We start from the raw sequence: 17237 nt of genomic DNA, 5'->3' as shown, positions 1-17237 counted from the left end.
CCATCCTTCTGTTCAGAAGGAAGAGGCATTATGTTGCTCTCCTACTTTAAATTTTAAAAATTGGGTTACCAGTGGCCTTGTCCCAGTGTGTGAGGCGACCCTGGAGCTGTGCCTGTGGCACCAGCAGGGTTACTCAGTTTAAGATCTTCATTCTCCCATTTTCCTCTCTGCTTTATCATGCAGAAAGCATCCAAACAGAAAAGCAGCCTGAAGCCAGAAATTAAGGTGTACCATAAAAGAGTTTGTCAAAGGATCTTAAGGAGAAAAATGAAAAGACATAACCCTTCCTTCTGTCTCTTTTTAATCTCCTGTGTGGTGTCCTAAAGTGTGATAGATACTGAAATCTAAGGCTCATGCGGATGCAAAGGACAGACACTGGCATTCCCAATTCTGGCCTAAATAGAAGCACCTTCCAGTGACCAGGAAAGCTCTTTAAGAAGCAGCAAGTAAAAGGGTGCATGGCGGAATCCTGATGTCCCATGGAAGTTTCTCACATATTACCCCTTACTCCACGTCTCTCCATGTCAGAGCACTCAAGTAATGATGCCTCTGTCTCAGCTGAGCAAATCAGGAAGTGTTTCCCAATTCGAGTTTGTGTATCTCTGAGAATTTATTTCTGAGGCAACTATCAACAGTGAGGGTAGATGCGATGGTAGTGACTATGTAGAAGGATTCACAACCAAACTGTACAAATTATTTCTGAATAAAGAACTCTTTATCCTCCCACCAAAAGTCTTTTTACTTTAAAACTCAACTTAAAAACAGAATTGCAACTTCAGCACAGACACTAAAAATGTCTTACGGACTTGATTCCCTTCTATGCAAATACACATTCGGCAAGAAAAGCAACTTCACGTAGTAAAGTCTGAAAGTTGTCAACTGCTGCAAGAAATTCCTCCCTTGCACCACTGCTATTTAAAGCAGCATGGCACCAATTTGCGATATGAATGATCTATTGCAGTGAATCTGATTCAGTGCCTCGTAAAGGCAAATGCATCACTCTGACCCATCTGTTCTACGGACATAATCTTAATTGCAAACATAGGGTCACATTCCAATAAATCAGCAAGGCTGCAGTGAAGGTGCCTGTGTTTATGTCAGCTGAACATTTACCCAGTGCTGCCTACAATCATTGTTCAACAGAATTTAGGGACAAAAAGAACAAGGAGATCGCTATGAACCCCTATTTTCTTACAGTGACTCATTGAATTTATTATTATTTATTGAATCTAAAGCTCTGTGTGGGTAAAATCCAGGTCCTATTCCTGTAAAACGCAAAACTTCCATGGACCAGAACTTCATCACATATGTATGACATAACATGGCACCAGAGATGTTTGGGGTGAAGGGCAGGCCACATAAACACAGAGGAGAAATATATATCTTGTCACAGAAGAAACAGAGTAAGACCTGTTCCAGGCCTGCAGAGCACTGTGCAGAGTATGAGCATCTTTAGTCTCAAAATAAAGGTAAATGATTAGAAAGGATAGAAAGGAGAAAGCAGCTCCTTGTTTCCCTCTTCCCCAAATGGCACACACACAGATGATCTCATTAGCTCATCTGTGTAATTTACACTTCTAATATGGCAGGGGAATAAAACAAATATTCAGAAATAAGCAACAGGACGGGGATAGAAGAGGGGAAAACCTCAGAGCCCTCTCTCATCTAAGCTCCTTCTTTCCTTGCCAAATGTTATATTCCCTTCCTGGGAACCCCTCCAAGTTTGCATCTCCAGATGCCACATTGCAGCAGGCTGCCTGGAATCCCTCCTACCCGCCTCCACATCACTCACTCTGAACAGGCAGGGCAAGCACAGGGCGGAGAAAGCATTTTATCCTTATTTATTTCCAGATGGAAAATTGAGGCATGCAAACATCTAATAAAAAATAAAAAGCATTTTTAAAGTAATAATAATTCAAACCATCTTGAGGACAGACTCTTCTTTTGGAATAAATAAATAAATAAAAAAGGAAATACAAGTAATTGGTTTGGGTTGAAATTTGGAAGAGTACACACCTTAGCTGTATCTCCTGGTGTTAACCCAGGGTTCTGGCAGGTAAATTCCTTACTGATAAAAGATCAGTATGGGCACCAGGAAAACCCTAATTATGAGCAAATGTAAGCATGATGATAAAACACATGTGCAACTGAAGCTCAACAGGATTCACTTTTAACTGAATATTTGGGCATACGTTCATTCTAGCTGTCAGCATTCACTCAAGCCAGGAATGTGCAGTTGTAGGCGTCTCTCAGGACACCTAACTTACAGATTCAGGAAGAGGAATTTCCTCCTAGAAGCACCTGCCTGTCCACGCAGGCTTAGGCAGAGACCTAAGGGCTGGTGCCCCTTCTCCCCAGGGGCAAGAGCAGCACCATCGGTGCGTCACTCTCCACCTCTTTCTCTTCCTAATTGACGGAGGAATCCTACAGTGACTCCAGCTCAGTGACTCCTACCTACCTGAATGTAGGTAGGATGAAGCCAAGCCTAGGAGCTGGTAGCTTGCCGGAAGCAAAGTAACGGGATCCATGGTTACCAAGGAAACGTGTTGATCTTTAGTATTTTTGACACTGAAAAAATGCACCTGCTTTAAATACAGATAAATCTGGTTGAAGAAGAAAATGTAACCGGGCCTAATTAGAGGAGCCAACCCGTGTAACATGAGGCTTACTCAATTCACAGCCTCCTTTCGTCCTCTTCCTACGTATCTCTAAAGACCACTGCTATCCCATCCACGTCTCCCTACCTAATTTTTTCATCTTAAAACGTGCTTTAATGACTGCAAGTAGGTCTGTGGTCCAGAAATAGAAGTCTCAAAGCACAAAGGGCATTATGTTCCCATCCACCTCACAGGGCAGGCTGTAGCGGAGTCCAGACCCAAATTGCCCAAGTATTAGAAGAGACCTCTATGCAGTATTTCATTCCAATTGCCTTTTGGACACAATTTTACAATACCCAGCTGGCCTCCAGTCCCAGTCAGAACCACTCTTGTACCTGATTCTCTCCACCACTCTCTATTTTTCTCTCCCTTCTCCTTACCCTGCATGAAGAATGTTTGGTAAAAAATTTATTGTGGGTGGGATTTCGAGGCACGCATCCCATTAAATTTAATGGGAACTGAGCATCTAAATCCCTTAGGCAGCTTGAAAATTTCAGCCTCTATTACTAATGCTCTTCTCATTATAACAAGATTTGTACATGACAGCTCGAGAGCCCTGACTCCACTATTAGTGATGTGGTTCTGTATCGTGCCGCTCACGGCACCCGGTGAAGGCTGCTGTGCTCAGAGCTCAGCTTGTCACAAGCTCTGCAGCTAACGCCAGACCAGAAAGCAGCCGGTAATTTCATTATGAGCGGTGAACTTTCTCATTGGGGGATTTCCACAAAAGAAAGATAATGCCAAGGAAATCTGCCTTTGTTGTCTTTTTTTTTTTTTTGAGAAGCATTTAATTTTAATTGTAATCATCAGCATCTGACATGCAGTGCACAGCAGAAGGGACGTGGCTGTGTTGCACAGCTGCAACACGATATCAAAAGGAAGAATTTTTCAGGGGTTATTGTAGACTTCGCTGTCAGAATTTCCAGATTCCACCACATTAAATTTTTCATCAGCATTTCGCTAATTTACTGAAATTATAATTTACTGAGAGGGCATAACTGCAAAGTGAATGGCTTTTTAAAATTTCATGCACATCCTGCAGGTCTTCACCGGCAAGGTATTTAACCGTGTTGGTGTTAATCACACCTGACAGAGCAACCGTCCTCTTTCTCATCAGAGATTTTCCTGTCCCTTCTCATGTCACTCCGGCCCAACAGTGATGTGGGAGCAAAGGGATTGGAAAACCTCTGGGAAACCTGGGGAAAGTGGAGATTGGTTGGACTTTCATGTTAAAACCCTACATTCCAGTGCATGGAGTTGGGGAGGATGGGTTTCTTGAAAGGCAGAATTTCTCCATAATAAGGTAGGATTGCTGAGCACCTTTTTTTTTTTGCTGCTGTTGTTCTTTTAGGGGGTCACGTGCACCTACCTCCTTCACCCAAGGTGCTACGTGAGATTGGGCTCTTGACCTCAACCTTCAGATCTGTAAAGACGTGCTGGTGGCTCCCCTTACTTGAAGGCCTAATTCTCAGAGAAGTCGGCAGAAGTTCAGACACTTAAAAACCTTGAGACATCTGAGCCCATATTCGCAGTCTGAGGGACAGATTTTGTAATCAACTCTTTCTTTCTTTACCCATAACTGCTACAGCTGACATCGGAGCTGAGGGCTTCGGAGTCTCTTTGTGCTGTTATGAAATTATTGGAATAAATTGGATCAGGACCTTTGGCCATGTTCCTGTCTGGCGGCAGTGGTTACGACAAAGGGCTGGGAGCCCTCTTTGCTGGATTTTATTCACTGCTTTGATACCAGCTTGCCTTCCCCACCCAGATACGCAATGCACAGCCCTTCATTGCTTTCTGTGCAGTTTTAATAGTTCTTCCCACAGTTCTGGAATGCAGGAATTGGCACCCTTGCACAGGCAAAAATAGAGTCTAAACATTAAGAGATCACTGCATCTGCCTCCTCAACTTACCTACCTTATGGGGAAAAAAAAAATAGAAGGAAAATTATGTCTCTATCTCCTCCATGCTACACCTGCAGATTTAGGCAGAGAGCTTGCTGGGTTGTCTGCACACAGGACAAAAATACGCAGTGCTTTTCAAATAAACCTTAATCATCTTTCCCTGAACTTGGGGACATACCTTACTTTGGATTTATTTTTTGTTTTTCTAAGAAAGCTTATTGGGAAACCCCCAAATGCTCTATCACTCCACTGCTCCCAGGCAAGAGAGGAGCTATTCTCTATGGACAGCAAAACCTTTTTCATGGGGTCTTCAAGAGGTTTCAGAAAGGAGCAGGCAGGTCTGCCACACTGCTGTGGTGTGTCTGACTCACATGGTAGGGTGGGAAGAAAGCTAGGAGAACTGAAAACATTTAGGCACTTTGTATTGTACCTTGGCCTTGTCCCGAGGTTGTTGGCCACAGTTGCCCTCCTGTTAATGGTAGAGGGACACCCCGTACCGACAGGGATCTCTGGAGGTCTCAGCTGTGTTGGTCAGGACCTGTGGTTCTCACTACAGAGAGAACAATCTGTGCTGCTTTGACTGACACAAAATTACCAGACAAGGGTAACAAAGAGCATCTAGATGTTGTTGCCATGAAGGAAAACTCCTTATTTTAAACAAATCAGGTTGGTATGGATTAGGTAGTTTGAATGGAAACACACAACGAGTTCACAGTTCAAGGTTGAACAAACCTTTCAACTTTGTTTTTTCAAACGACAAAAACCCTGCTTAAATCTTTGACTTTAACTAGGCAGGTGATTATTTTTAACTGCAGCTAACACACATTTATTTAGGCAAAACCATTCATGGACTTCAGATGGGAACTTTGTTTCCAATAAACAATAAATGGCTCTCTGACAACATTAATATTAGACTCTCACTAGTTAGATAAAGCTGATAAATTGGCTCTTCTACACCAGCAAGCGACAATCTCTGCCAGCACTGTCTGGCTTAAAATATGACTAGTCTTCATCAGGAAATATATGAGCAGTGGGCTGGGGAAAGGAGCACAGAGAAAATGGTAAGGTTAAAAGTACAGTGATAAAGAAGGTGCATGAAGATGCTGAAGGTTTTTCAGGTGCACATTCAGACACAAGACTTTCTGAGAGTGCAGTAGTGGGGGATCCTGTGCCGATGCATTGCACAAAACCGACAAGCATTTTAGGAGACTTACTTAAGCAACAGCAATGGCATATGGATCTAGAGCTGGGTATTTCCACTGGTGTTGAGATCCATGTAGTATCTTGAGAAAACTCAAAGTCCTTGGGTGAAAAACTCCTTTGGGGTTGGTAGCACAGCAGCAGATCATCTGAAGCAGCTTTCTGTGCAAAACCCCTTTTTGTTTTAGCAGCTTGAGGGAAAGTCAAAATCTTCTCCATGATGAGTACATGGCTTCACAGGTTGCATGACAAAATTCCAAGTAATTAAAGAGCTGATAAAAATGGTGTTAAAAGAGCTGTTATTTCTTTGGGACACTTCAGATAAGTCGATCATTGCATCTTCAGAACAATAATTGTCTTTTCTTTGAAGACAGAGATGAAAAACAAGATGAGTCGCTGTTATATCTGATATAATATGAACAGAAATCTGTACGATGTTATTAGAGATATGAATGATACCAGACTTGTGGTTACAGGAAGGCTTTAATGTTCCTGATAGAGATCGGAAAACAAATGCGACTTATTACAGTGGGCCTCAAATACTCGACTGTGGTTACCAACACATTTCTTTGCAACATGGACTCTGAGTAAACAAAATGCTTAATATGTGGCTTTAGGGAGCAATAAAGTCAGATAGGAATCTTCCTCGTAACAAATAATTTTGTTATAAGTGAATCAACATGAGTTGATTTTCTTCAAATTAAAACCAAAGTTAAAGTCTGTAAGTAACGTTTTTCCAAAAAGGAAAAATGAACATTTAAGAGCACCAGTTAGTGAAATTATCTGAAATGCAGATCTCAGTGACCAGACTTCAGCAGAAAAACTGAATATCTAAGTTACAGATTCAGCCATCATCTGGAAATGATACTTGAAATAATAATTCTCATCTTCCCAGAACTGGGGGCAACACTTTTAGATTTAGCTTAAGTATATGATGAAAGTTTACAGAGCAGAGAGAAAAAGTCCAACAAAGAACCACAAGAACAACCGAAGTCCTTAAAAAGCACGAGAGAAGCATAAGAATAAGTCTCAAGGGGCTTAAATAAAAGCAAAGGAGATTTTAGTTAGAGATTAAGGGAAACTCTCTAGCATGAAACTAGTGAAATGCTGGGCTAAACTCCTAGGTGATGGAAATCCCCATGCAGGAAGTTTTGAAGAACAGATCAGACAGACAGCCACTAGGAGCAGTTAATTACATGTTCACCTCCTTTGAGGCAGAGAGATGGATTAGATGATCTCCCAGGGTCGCTTCTGCTCTTTTAATTCCTATTTTGTCTATGTATCATCTCCTGTTTTTACACCTCTTTAATGAAGCAGAGAAAGGAGATGGTACAAGGGAATATTTCAGATGCTTAGCCACCAGGAAGAAGGATTCAGCAAGTAGAGGGAACTGGAGAGTGAAGTCCAGAGGAAAATTAACTCATGACTGAGATCTTTGACAGGAGAAAAGAGAAAACACTCTGCACCCTGTCCTGATGGTCCTTAAAATCTCCCCTGAGCTCAATCTCTCTTTGCTCATGTTTGAGGAAAGGAGTGCACAACCTAAATGCAACTAGGAGCTGGTTGGAGCCACAGTACAAATAAAACACCCCTATGTTTTAGGGTTTTCTGTCCTTCAGCTCTTTACATTTTTCTCTGATTCTTAAAGCCTGATAGCTTCACTGATGTATTCCACACAAGCATTGCTCCTCATGAAGAGAAAGGAAAAAAAAAATAGGGTAGTTGTTATATTCTACTTTCTTAAAATTACTAATTACCATGGTGAGTGTAGTGCATTTCCAAGGCAGTCTCTGGTTGTACTAGACTAATTCACTCACATCACACTATTATTGGGCCTTAAATCTCTGTTTCTCAGGCTGTTTGTTAAAAATAAAATGCTTCAGCATAAAAGGGAGTGAAACAACTGGGATGATTCAGCCCACTCAGGGTGCTATATATTTCTTCTCTTCACTTTCAGTACCTCTGAATTGTAGTTCTCAGAGCAACCAAGCCTCAGTCTTCAACCACAATTTACATCTGCCAGGGAAAGGGATAAGAAGAGCTTTACACCGATTTGTGTGTTCAGTAATCCTTATTCCACAGCTGCTTGTTTCCACAAGAGGGCAGAGGATGAAGTTTGCTGTGTGTTGGCTCCTACAGCATTATATATGACTGCACAGCAACTGTTTGCCATAAAGCGGTGGCAGCCATGCATTATTCCCCTATATCACCACAGTATTCTTTACCTACAGCGTTATTATGATGTACAGCATCTTGGATCACTTCTCTGGCTGATGTGCTGTATATTGCAGCCCCAGCATAGCGCTTGCAACACTGCTGTGTGCAATTTGACTGTCTGCAGCACAATTTGAGGTCCAGACTGCCCAGAATGGAAACACCAGGCAGTGAAACACTTGTTTGAGTTTTGTGCAGACATCAGTTCCTCTCTTCCCGCCCAACAGTACCTGGTACATACAGAAGGATATGAGCCAATGGATGGATTTTATTATTAAATGTTTTCTTACTTGTTCCTCTAGAATAAATAAAAATAAAATGTAAGCAATCCTATTTTCAGCAAGAGAAAAAGCTGCTGTCATGCTGGCATAGAGTATAATGGAATACAGTAGCACTGTATTTCATTACGATTCAGTTTGTTTTCATGTTAGTTGCTAGGGATTCAACAGCTTAACGTGAATTCTAAAATAAGATTAGTATTCCAAATAAAATACTTTTGAAATATGTGTATTTCCCATTTCATTCTAATGAGCTTCAGTAATCGCATGGTACTGCTTGTGGGCCTAATTTGAAATCAGGAGGGACACAGTTAGATACAGCCATTTGGGACCAGTGTAGAAGTATTTGGGCAAATTAAAGCAAGAGGGCCAGGCCTTCTGGTCTGCTTTTCAATGGGCTCCACAGTCATCCAAGCCACAGCATCGGAGGCCTGGTGGAAGACTGACAGCACAGCCACACATTTTCCAGCAGCTTTCAGCTTTTGTGGGGCAAGCGTTTGCACATGATGCTTGGGACACTGGGAGTAAAATGGGGGGAATGTTTCCCCGTGACCTGCTCAGGTAACACTGAATAGGAAGGCACAATGCATCTGAATTTCACTGTAACCACTCAGCTCAATAGGTTTTAAATAGTCATTAAAAAAAAAAAAATCCAAAAATTCATCTTCTCCCGTGCTCTGGAGCAATGACCACTCCATCATCTGAACAGCCCCAGCAGCTCTGACACTCCTCTTACTTTATTCATCTGAATTACCACAACAACTCATCAGGCCACTTAATTTGCCTTTTTCTAGCTTGAGATTTGTCTTATTGGTCAATCATCCTCTTCGGTCAGTGAGGCTGGAAACAGCCAAGGAAATTGGCTTGGACACAACTGAGGAGTCAGTACCAAAAAAAACAAGTTCGTCTGGTCCTTCCTAGAATTTTGCAACATAGACACTGCTTTTTGGCAATGCAGACAAGAAAATGGCACAGCACAAACCCACTGCTAAGAAATCAGTTACCAAAAAAAAAAAAAAAAGAGAGAGAGAGAGAATGAGAGAGAGAGAATAAGTTGCATTACGGGATTTTTTTGGTCCAAGCTGAAGACTACATCTACCTCCAGACCATGGCTGGGTGAGGAGAGCCTGAACTCGCTTCCTCGCAGGCAGTCTGCAGCAGCACAGCCCAGGAGGGAGCCTCCTCTGTCCCGCTGGGAAGGCTGCGTGTTGCTGGGGCAGCTTCTCAGCAGATGCTGCGCCCAGGGAGCCCTGTGCTGCTGCAGCATCGCTGCCCCACCAGCTGCTGTGCACACAGCCAGCAGCTTCCAAAATCCTCCTGGCTTCCTGCAACCACATTCACACCGCGAGGAGTCAGCGCCGTTGCATTGCAGCGCCTCGGAGCAGCGCTGAGCACACGCACAATAAGTGCCCGTAGGAGCAAAGGGCTGAGATCCCATCCCTCCCCAGGCGAGTTGCAGACAGCCTGTCCCCTGACAGGAGCCACCACCATGTCATGAAGCCACACACAAACTAGCAAACCCTCAGAGCCATTCCCTGATTCTCTCTCATAACCTGGCCAGCGATCACTCATTTTGGGATTATGCTGGAGCTGAGGGATGGCGATGACAGCGCCCATCCCACCAGCCCCACAAACAGTAAAACTTCTTATTTACCCTGCTGTGACCCAGCTATGATGCTCTCCTCTCAGCAGAGCCACAGCTTCCCACAAAATGCAAAAGCAACCAGGAGAATGAATAACCCCTAAAGCTTGTAGGAAAGAGTCGTCCTTCACATGGCTTGGCAGTGCTAGCACCTGAGGGCCTCACCTCTCCTCCCACACTGTGCAATGTCACTTCTTTGCTGAGCAGTAAGGAAAACCTTTCAAAATTCAGCCCATAGTGGGACCACCCATGGTAAGAAAAATGAGTAATGCCCAGAGTTATGAAGTAGCCATGACTTTCTGACAATCTTACTCCCAGGGGACCCTTTTTGTATTCCTCTGCTGTTTTCTTTTTCTCTCCTCATTTATTAAGACTGTATAAAATGCTTACCAAGTGGACTGCAGGTTCAGAGCTGAAGGATGATGTATTTCTAGCTAACGGCCTTTTTAAAGAACTAACTAGAAAAGAGGCAGTAGCATTAAAGAGCAAGATAGCTCTGTAATTAGTGGGAGTCATATGGGAACAGAAGACTGATATACTGGGGACAGGAAAGTGCTGGAAAGAGAGCAACAGGGGAAGAGAATATGCAAAGGAGAAAGAGAAATAGCACGGAGGTTGGTGGGTGCAGAAAAAAAAAGATCTAGATAGACCCCAGTGATGTGCATTATCGAGGAAGCAGACTGGAGGAAGATGACGTGAGCTGTCTGCGGTGGCATGCCTGCGAGCAGTGAGCGAGAAGAGAAAGGGCCAGACCAGCTGTGACTCCTGGAAACAGGGCACATCCATCAACCAGCAAGCATATCTAGTGCCCTCCCGTAATTCAGTTAGTCACTCGATCCCTTACATGAGGGAACAATAAATTGGAACGCCTTATCACTGAGCGGAGGAGAGAGCAGAAAATACTGTGACATGAACTCCATTAGCTATTTCCACCACCAGGATGAGAAATCCAGACATTTCATTCCTGTGTGTGGTTCCTGGGCTGTTTAGGTGTTAACTCAAGTGAGCTTCAGTAGGATGACTGTTACATGGGTATGAAAATGTAAATTCACGAGTCTGAATCCTTGTATAAATGAGAACTTTGATCCATATATTGTAGACAGAGGAAGCAGCACCCGTAACATCACCATGGCTCTCCACACCCACTGACAGTTCTCCAGCAAAATGGCACACAAGTGTTTTCCTAAGCCTCACAAAATAATACCTGCCCCAAACATTACTGCGCATTTGTAACTGTGTTGGACCTATATAGAACCCATAAGAAAAGCAGCCTGGCCACAATAAATAAATATGTCAGCCTATGATCTCGTCTGGCTCTCTGGCCACGCTACACAATGGGCAATGTTTAATTACAATTAAATTGACTAATCCTACAGTACTGAAAAACAAATTAGAAACTTGTCTAGATTACTGTAGATATGCACCCAGACATGAGATAATTAGGCTGCTGGAAGGCACCCTGCAACACATTTCAAACTGTTCTGCCACTCTTCCCTCATCACCCAGACGTAAATGCTGAGACTTGCATCCGTTTTGAAATGGCCTTATGCAAGGTGTTATGCATGGCGTGTTGAAAAAAAGCAGGTGCAAACAAGTTCTTGGTATGAGAAGTTATTAAAATAAATGCTGAGAGAGAAAATAAATACATTTTATAAGGAGAAATAATTTAACACAGCAATTTATTAACTGAACCTACTGAATGGCTCTGATTGATCCAGCAACAGTGTCAATACTCTGTTATTCCGTGCAGTAACAATTATGTTTCCCTCTGCTTTAGCCTACCTTGCACTTAATGTAGACTCACAGATTCTGGGAAAAAATGAGTTCAGATTATTTTGATTTTTACTTTCTGGTCATATTTTAAAATGTTTTCCTACAGTGAATTTGCTTGTTGAAAAACATTGACTTGAGCAGCTAAAAATATTTTCTCAGAAGGGACTTCTTTCAGAAACTGAAATGGTTGATTGTTATAAATTGCTATCTAATGTCTTCAGGGTGTTTATATCTACAAAGCCAAGACCTAATCTGCCTTTTCACAGATTTTTTTTCAAGTTAAGCATTAAAAAGAATTAACTAGAAACTTGAGAATAGTTATAGTTTATCACTCTTTTTTCCTAGGGAGCCATCAGAAAAGTAAAACATTTTCATTCATGCCATTTTCCTCTTTAATATTCCCAAAAAGCTCTGAAATAAACAACAAGTTTCACCTTCTCTCTCTCTCTTATTTTTGTTTTGTTTTAATGGATTGTAGAACTTCTAAGCACCTCTGAGGAAGTAAACTTTTATTCAACAGAAAGCATGGACAGGAGGAGGGAGAGCAGAACTTCTATCATGTGGCTGGTTCTACCTGTCCATTCTTCAGTCTCCCACATTATCTACAGACTTCTTCAACATAATTTATCCTTAGCATAACCTTACTGGCATTATATCAGGGATTGTATTCATCCCAGCTGTGCAATACTAAAGTGCATATTAACTCTCTTAGACAGATTTGGTACAAGATAGATATACTCTTATTATACTGACATATACCCAAATTTATTCCCCGTGGTTTGGGACAGAATGCATTATTCAAGCAAAAGGCATTTCAGAATGTCACTTCATGTGGAAACGACTTATTTTAGCCAGAACGAGCAAAACTTTCTAGTTCCCATTATCATGTAAGCCACTACTAAGTTTCAACACTGGAGGATAATTACTAGTGTATGAGCTTTGGTACCTGGTATATTGCAGATGTAGACCAGCCCTTCCCAGATTTTATGAGCCATTACTCCAAATCAAAACCCAGGGATGCATGAACACGGAAAGCCTCCAAGTCCACACTCAGTCTGAACAGGAACCTGTATGTTCAACATTTGAACATTTGTTTACCTGCTGTATTAGTACCAAGTTAGCAGCGCTCTATAGAAAATTTAAGCAAAACTTTTTTGATGTGGTGGTTTTGTACTTCTCATTCTGGTCTCAGCTTATGCCAGAGCAGGGATTGTATCTGCTGGACAATCAGAACCATGGCTGCAAGTGCTTCGTCCTAGCTGGGTTCTAAAGCATGGCCAGTGCTCATGCAGCCAGAACAGTTCCTCTAGCAAAACTGCTTTGGCTGCTTCCAGCTCAAACTCTTAACCTTGAGAAATAGTGTAAACAGCAGCTGTGCTGCTCTGTCTTGAGATGTGTTAGGAATGAGGAAGAATTAAGTAATTCTTGGAGCTGGAAAAGATTCAGTGCTTTAGTCCTTTACATCCACTCCCTAAAGAGTTACAGCAAGTGTCCAAGCTTTGGTTTGTTTTATTGCTCGGCTGTGGTCTGGAGAGATGCTTTTAGTATAGTGCTGCTCCACCGTCTCCTCAGACCTTGCTAGCATGAGTCTTTTAAAGACAGAGCCTGTGCTGCATTTTCCTCTTGGCTTTGTCTGTGTATTGGTTTATGCACCTGCTGCTAAGGCCTTGTTCTTTTGCTGGAGAATCCTTGACTTTGAAGGGTAAGAAAAACACCCCTGCTACAAAGGACACCAGAGAAATCCACAGTGCTTTTCTGGTGCTTTGGTCGGTAGAACTGACCTAGATATCACAGACAACAGCAGGAGAAAAATGCAAATACGTCTCCCTCTATATGAAATTATTCAACACAACAGAAAACAAAAGGATCTGAAAGGTGAGGGATGATTTATAAGGGCAGATGTGGGAATACTCTTTCCACTTCCCCAGCTGTGGATTTCTGATGTGCACAGCTGTGTCCTCTTTTTCACTGTTTGAACTGCTGTCTCTACAGCACAGGTCCCCTGACTTCTTTTTCCTCCTAAAATCTTTGCTTTATCTTGATATTTCTTATTAGGCTTCCCCGAGAGATATGTGTTTTTAAGATAATAAAATAAAGAAAGAAAACCTAAAAGAGACCATGTATCTGTGCATAGGCACACGTGTGTGGCAAAGCCTGTCTCAAAAATAGTCTTTGCTTTCCCCCTCTGTTTTTTTAATGTTTGCACAGGAAAAAAATAAATCCCTTTCCCATTTCAGAGGCCTACAGCTTTGAACAAATGTAGTAATTATACTTCTCAAAAGCAGATAAGTGACAGGTGAAAAAAATTAAACTCACTTAGGCGAGGCAGGTTTAGAATATCTGTAATGAACTGAAATTACTGCAGTGAGTCCCCCTTTTGGTTTGAAAGCCCAGAAATCGTAATCATTTGAGCTTTTCCTGCATTTCTTCAACACATTGCAATTAAGCTGCAATTTGTGGTGTCTCTCAAGTCAGCTAGGTTTTTCACTCATACGTTTGCTAAAAGGATGTAGCCAGTGCTGTACGGTTGGTCAGCCAGACAGATCATTCATAGCTTTGCACCACTGGCTCTAATCAGCTGGAAACAAACAACAACAACAAAAAAAAAACATCGGGAACATGCAGGATATTCTGGTTTTCTCTCCCGAGGCCAGCACAAATATATCAAGGATCAATATATCTAGGATAAAACCTTTGCAATGCTTTCAAGCAGTTCAAGTTCATGCACAAAAAATATAGTCTTTTATTTCCGAGCCACTGCTGGGACAATTACAGCAGCTCTAAGCAACTATTTCAATCACCCCCATCCACGTCAGCTCTGCAGGAACTATTTCCAGTCTGCATAGACAGCGTGACCAGACGGGACCACAACACCCCAAACAGTGGTGCACAGGATGCAGAAAAGGTCTCTCCACTGTCCTGTGAACCCCTGCAAACGCAAGGCCATGGGGATCCAGGCTGTCACTATGCAAAACCTGTAAGACTCTGAGCAGGGGATGCCATGTGCGAGTGGGGTAGGTATTGCTGTCTGAACACGAGCCAGAAGCCAGGCCTTCCTCTGATAAAGGCAGAAAAGCGGTTGCTATATCAATTCCCTCTCCTGGTCTTTTTTAATTGTGACTCACTGAAAATAAACATGGTGAAGCACTTTAAAATAACCTTTAATTATCCCTCAAGCACTTCCATTGCACAGTTTAGCCAAGGCACTGTGATTCTGCCCATTTTGCTTTCTCAGAGTCTATTATCCATGAGCCCAGAGAGCTTTTCTTTCAGCCTTCCCTCCATCGCCCCTCCGCCTTCCCTCTTATTTCCTCTAGAAGGAAAATTTCCAGAGGAATGGGGCTATGCTGGGCTTCTGGAAGCCACATGCCCAGGAGTTCAGGGCAACACAGCAACCCTTCAAGTCCAGCACTGGTGAATTTTAAGCTCTATTCATGGGTCAAGTGACCGCTAAGTTCCATTTACCTTCCCAGCAAATAGATTTGTACCCCAAGCTAACATGACAGGCAAAGCTCTGATTCAACTCCCAAGCTCTGCTTCCATCTGCAAACTGAGACACAGTGTTGTGGCTGTTCCAGCAGGAAAATTTTGATATGCAGTCCTAGCTTCAATCACAGACTTTGCATCCTTCATCTAAAATACTAAGTATTTCAAACAAAGCCATATATTTATAAACTTCATTAATTCACAACAGTATTCCATACCAACAACTTGTAAAAGTTTGGAAGTTAACGACAGATTATACATATTTGATGTAAATCACTGTAAATTGATAACAAAAAGATTGGTTATAAAGCTATAAAAGGTTATGTTTTGTTTTCACATACCATCATTAACATTATGAAATGTAGTTATGTTTTTATGCCTTGTTGGCTGACAAAAACAACCAGAATCTGAAGGAGATCATGAACTTTGTTTAAAAGAGGTCTTAAATTGACCCATTCAGAGAAACATCTTAAAGGTTATAAAATACTCCTGCAGTCTACGGTACTCGTTATAAATATGTTAGTAATCAGCAGAGACCTCAGTCATAATGCACTATCTCCATCGGGCACGTAGTTGCTATGGTTCAAAAGAAAATAAGATCTGACATCAGGGACAAAAGAAAAATCTTTTGTTGATTTTTTGTGATAAATTTAGAATGGCACTCAACAGTCAGAGGTAAAATCCACCAAGCTAGAGGCTGGAGGTTTGCACTGGTGAGGAGGATGGATTGGTAGGTGTGACATTTACCAAACACCAGTAAGAAATGTGAACAGATAGGAAACCACTAGATTTTTTTAAGGTTGTGTGGATATACCAAGAAGCATTCGAGTTTGCACACACAGGGGCCCTCAGGAGGACAAACCCAAATTAACTTCTGAAATTAATTATTTTACTGTATTAACCAGAATCATGGCCAGTTTAAATTCTGATTAAAAATAGCCATACTGGAATTAATTTTATTCTCTTTGGAGGCAAATTATACCAAATTTATTCAAAGCCACTTACAAATATGAACTAGGAAACCCACATGAGGCTTTACTGGATTTAGTTGATTCAGAGGTTTAACTATTTTGGACAAAGCCTGAACATCTCCACATAGGCAAAGGCACATCAGTGTGTCACCTTGCACCACATGCTGCCCCATCCTGGTCTCTGCTCCTTTTTGGGGCTGCATATTCAACTTGCATTTTACTTTTCCTGAAGTAGCGATAGGAAACTTATGGAACCCCGAAGCCTACAATTTGCATTTGTCTGCACTATTAATAACAATGTACTGGAGCAATGAAAGACCTATTGATGCCCTGATAGATTGTGAGAAAAAGGAAAGCAATTTTTTTAAGCTGCATTTTAAATCTGCTCATTACACATATTGTTTCATTTTATTTTGCACTGCATTCTCTATTTGTTATTCACTGGAGGTTAAAACATCCAAATGAATCCTGCTTCCAGGCCTATGGTCCAAGTTGTGATTTGGTTAAGTAAGATTGGCCAGATTTTCTCCTGGAAAAAATCCATTCAAAATCAGGAAAATTATTCCTCCCAGCAGATAATTTGGCTTGGAAATGATATTTTCTTTCAAAGTAATTTAGCAGAAGCCTGTGCAAATCCAAGCACATTTCCACTGACTATGAGGGCTTCAGTATAAAATCAAAACAAAATCTGTACTTTTCCCAAGAGGCTCCTCATTTTCATTTGCACCAAACCCCTAACCATATTTGTTACGCATAACCTAGTTGATGGTTATTTCCCATTCTTTTTTTTTTTTTTTCTTTCCTTAACCCCTGCAGAAGTCTTACTGGAAAATAGACGGCAGCAGCATTGTAAAAACAGCATTTTCCACATCATTTTCACCTGTCCATCCTAGAGAGTGGGTTCTGGGAATTAGAGAAACACTCTTGTAATGGTGCAGGAGTCTGCACCATGTGTGCAGCTGGGATGGGCTGGAGATTGGATGGGGCAGGCTGGCATTGGCGTGGGCAGACTCATTGGAAGTAATCGCCTGGAGCTGGTGTCCAGCGACAGTGCATCTGCAGAGCTCTCAGGGAGGAGGACAAGGGGAGACTGAAGTGCACAATTTAACAAC

The 17237-nt window shown here is 41.9% G+C and overlaps 1 protein-coding gene across 1 annotated transcript in view; it reads right to left on the bottom strand.

Moving 5' to 3' along the window:
* The window catches only part of SGCD (sarcoglycan delta), a 517792-nt gene that overhangs the window by 370475 nt on the left and 130080 nt on the right, over positions 1-17237 (bottom strand). The window lies entirely within an intron of this gene.

This window comes from Anser cygnoides, chromosome 14, assembly GCF_040182565.1.
Source record: "Anser cygnoides isolate HZ-2024a breed goose chromosome 14, Taihu_goose_T2T_genome, whole genome shotgun sequence".
NCBI classification, from domain to species: domain Eukaryota; kingdom Metazoa; phylum Chordata; class Aves; order Anseriformes; family Anatidae; genus Anser; species Anser cygnoides.
Note: the sequence above shows the minus strand (reverse complement) of the source record. Positions and strands in the feature narration are given on the sequence as shown.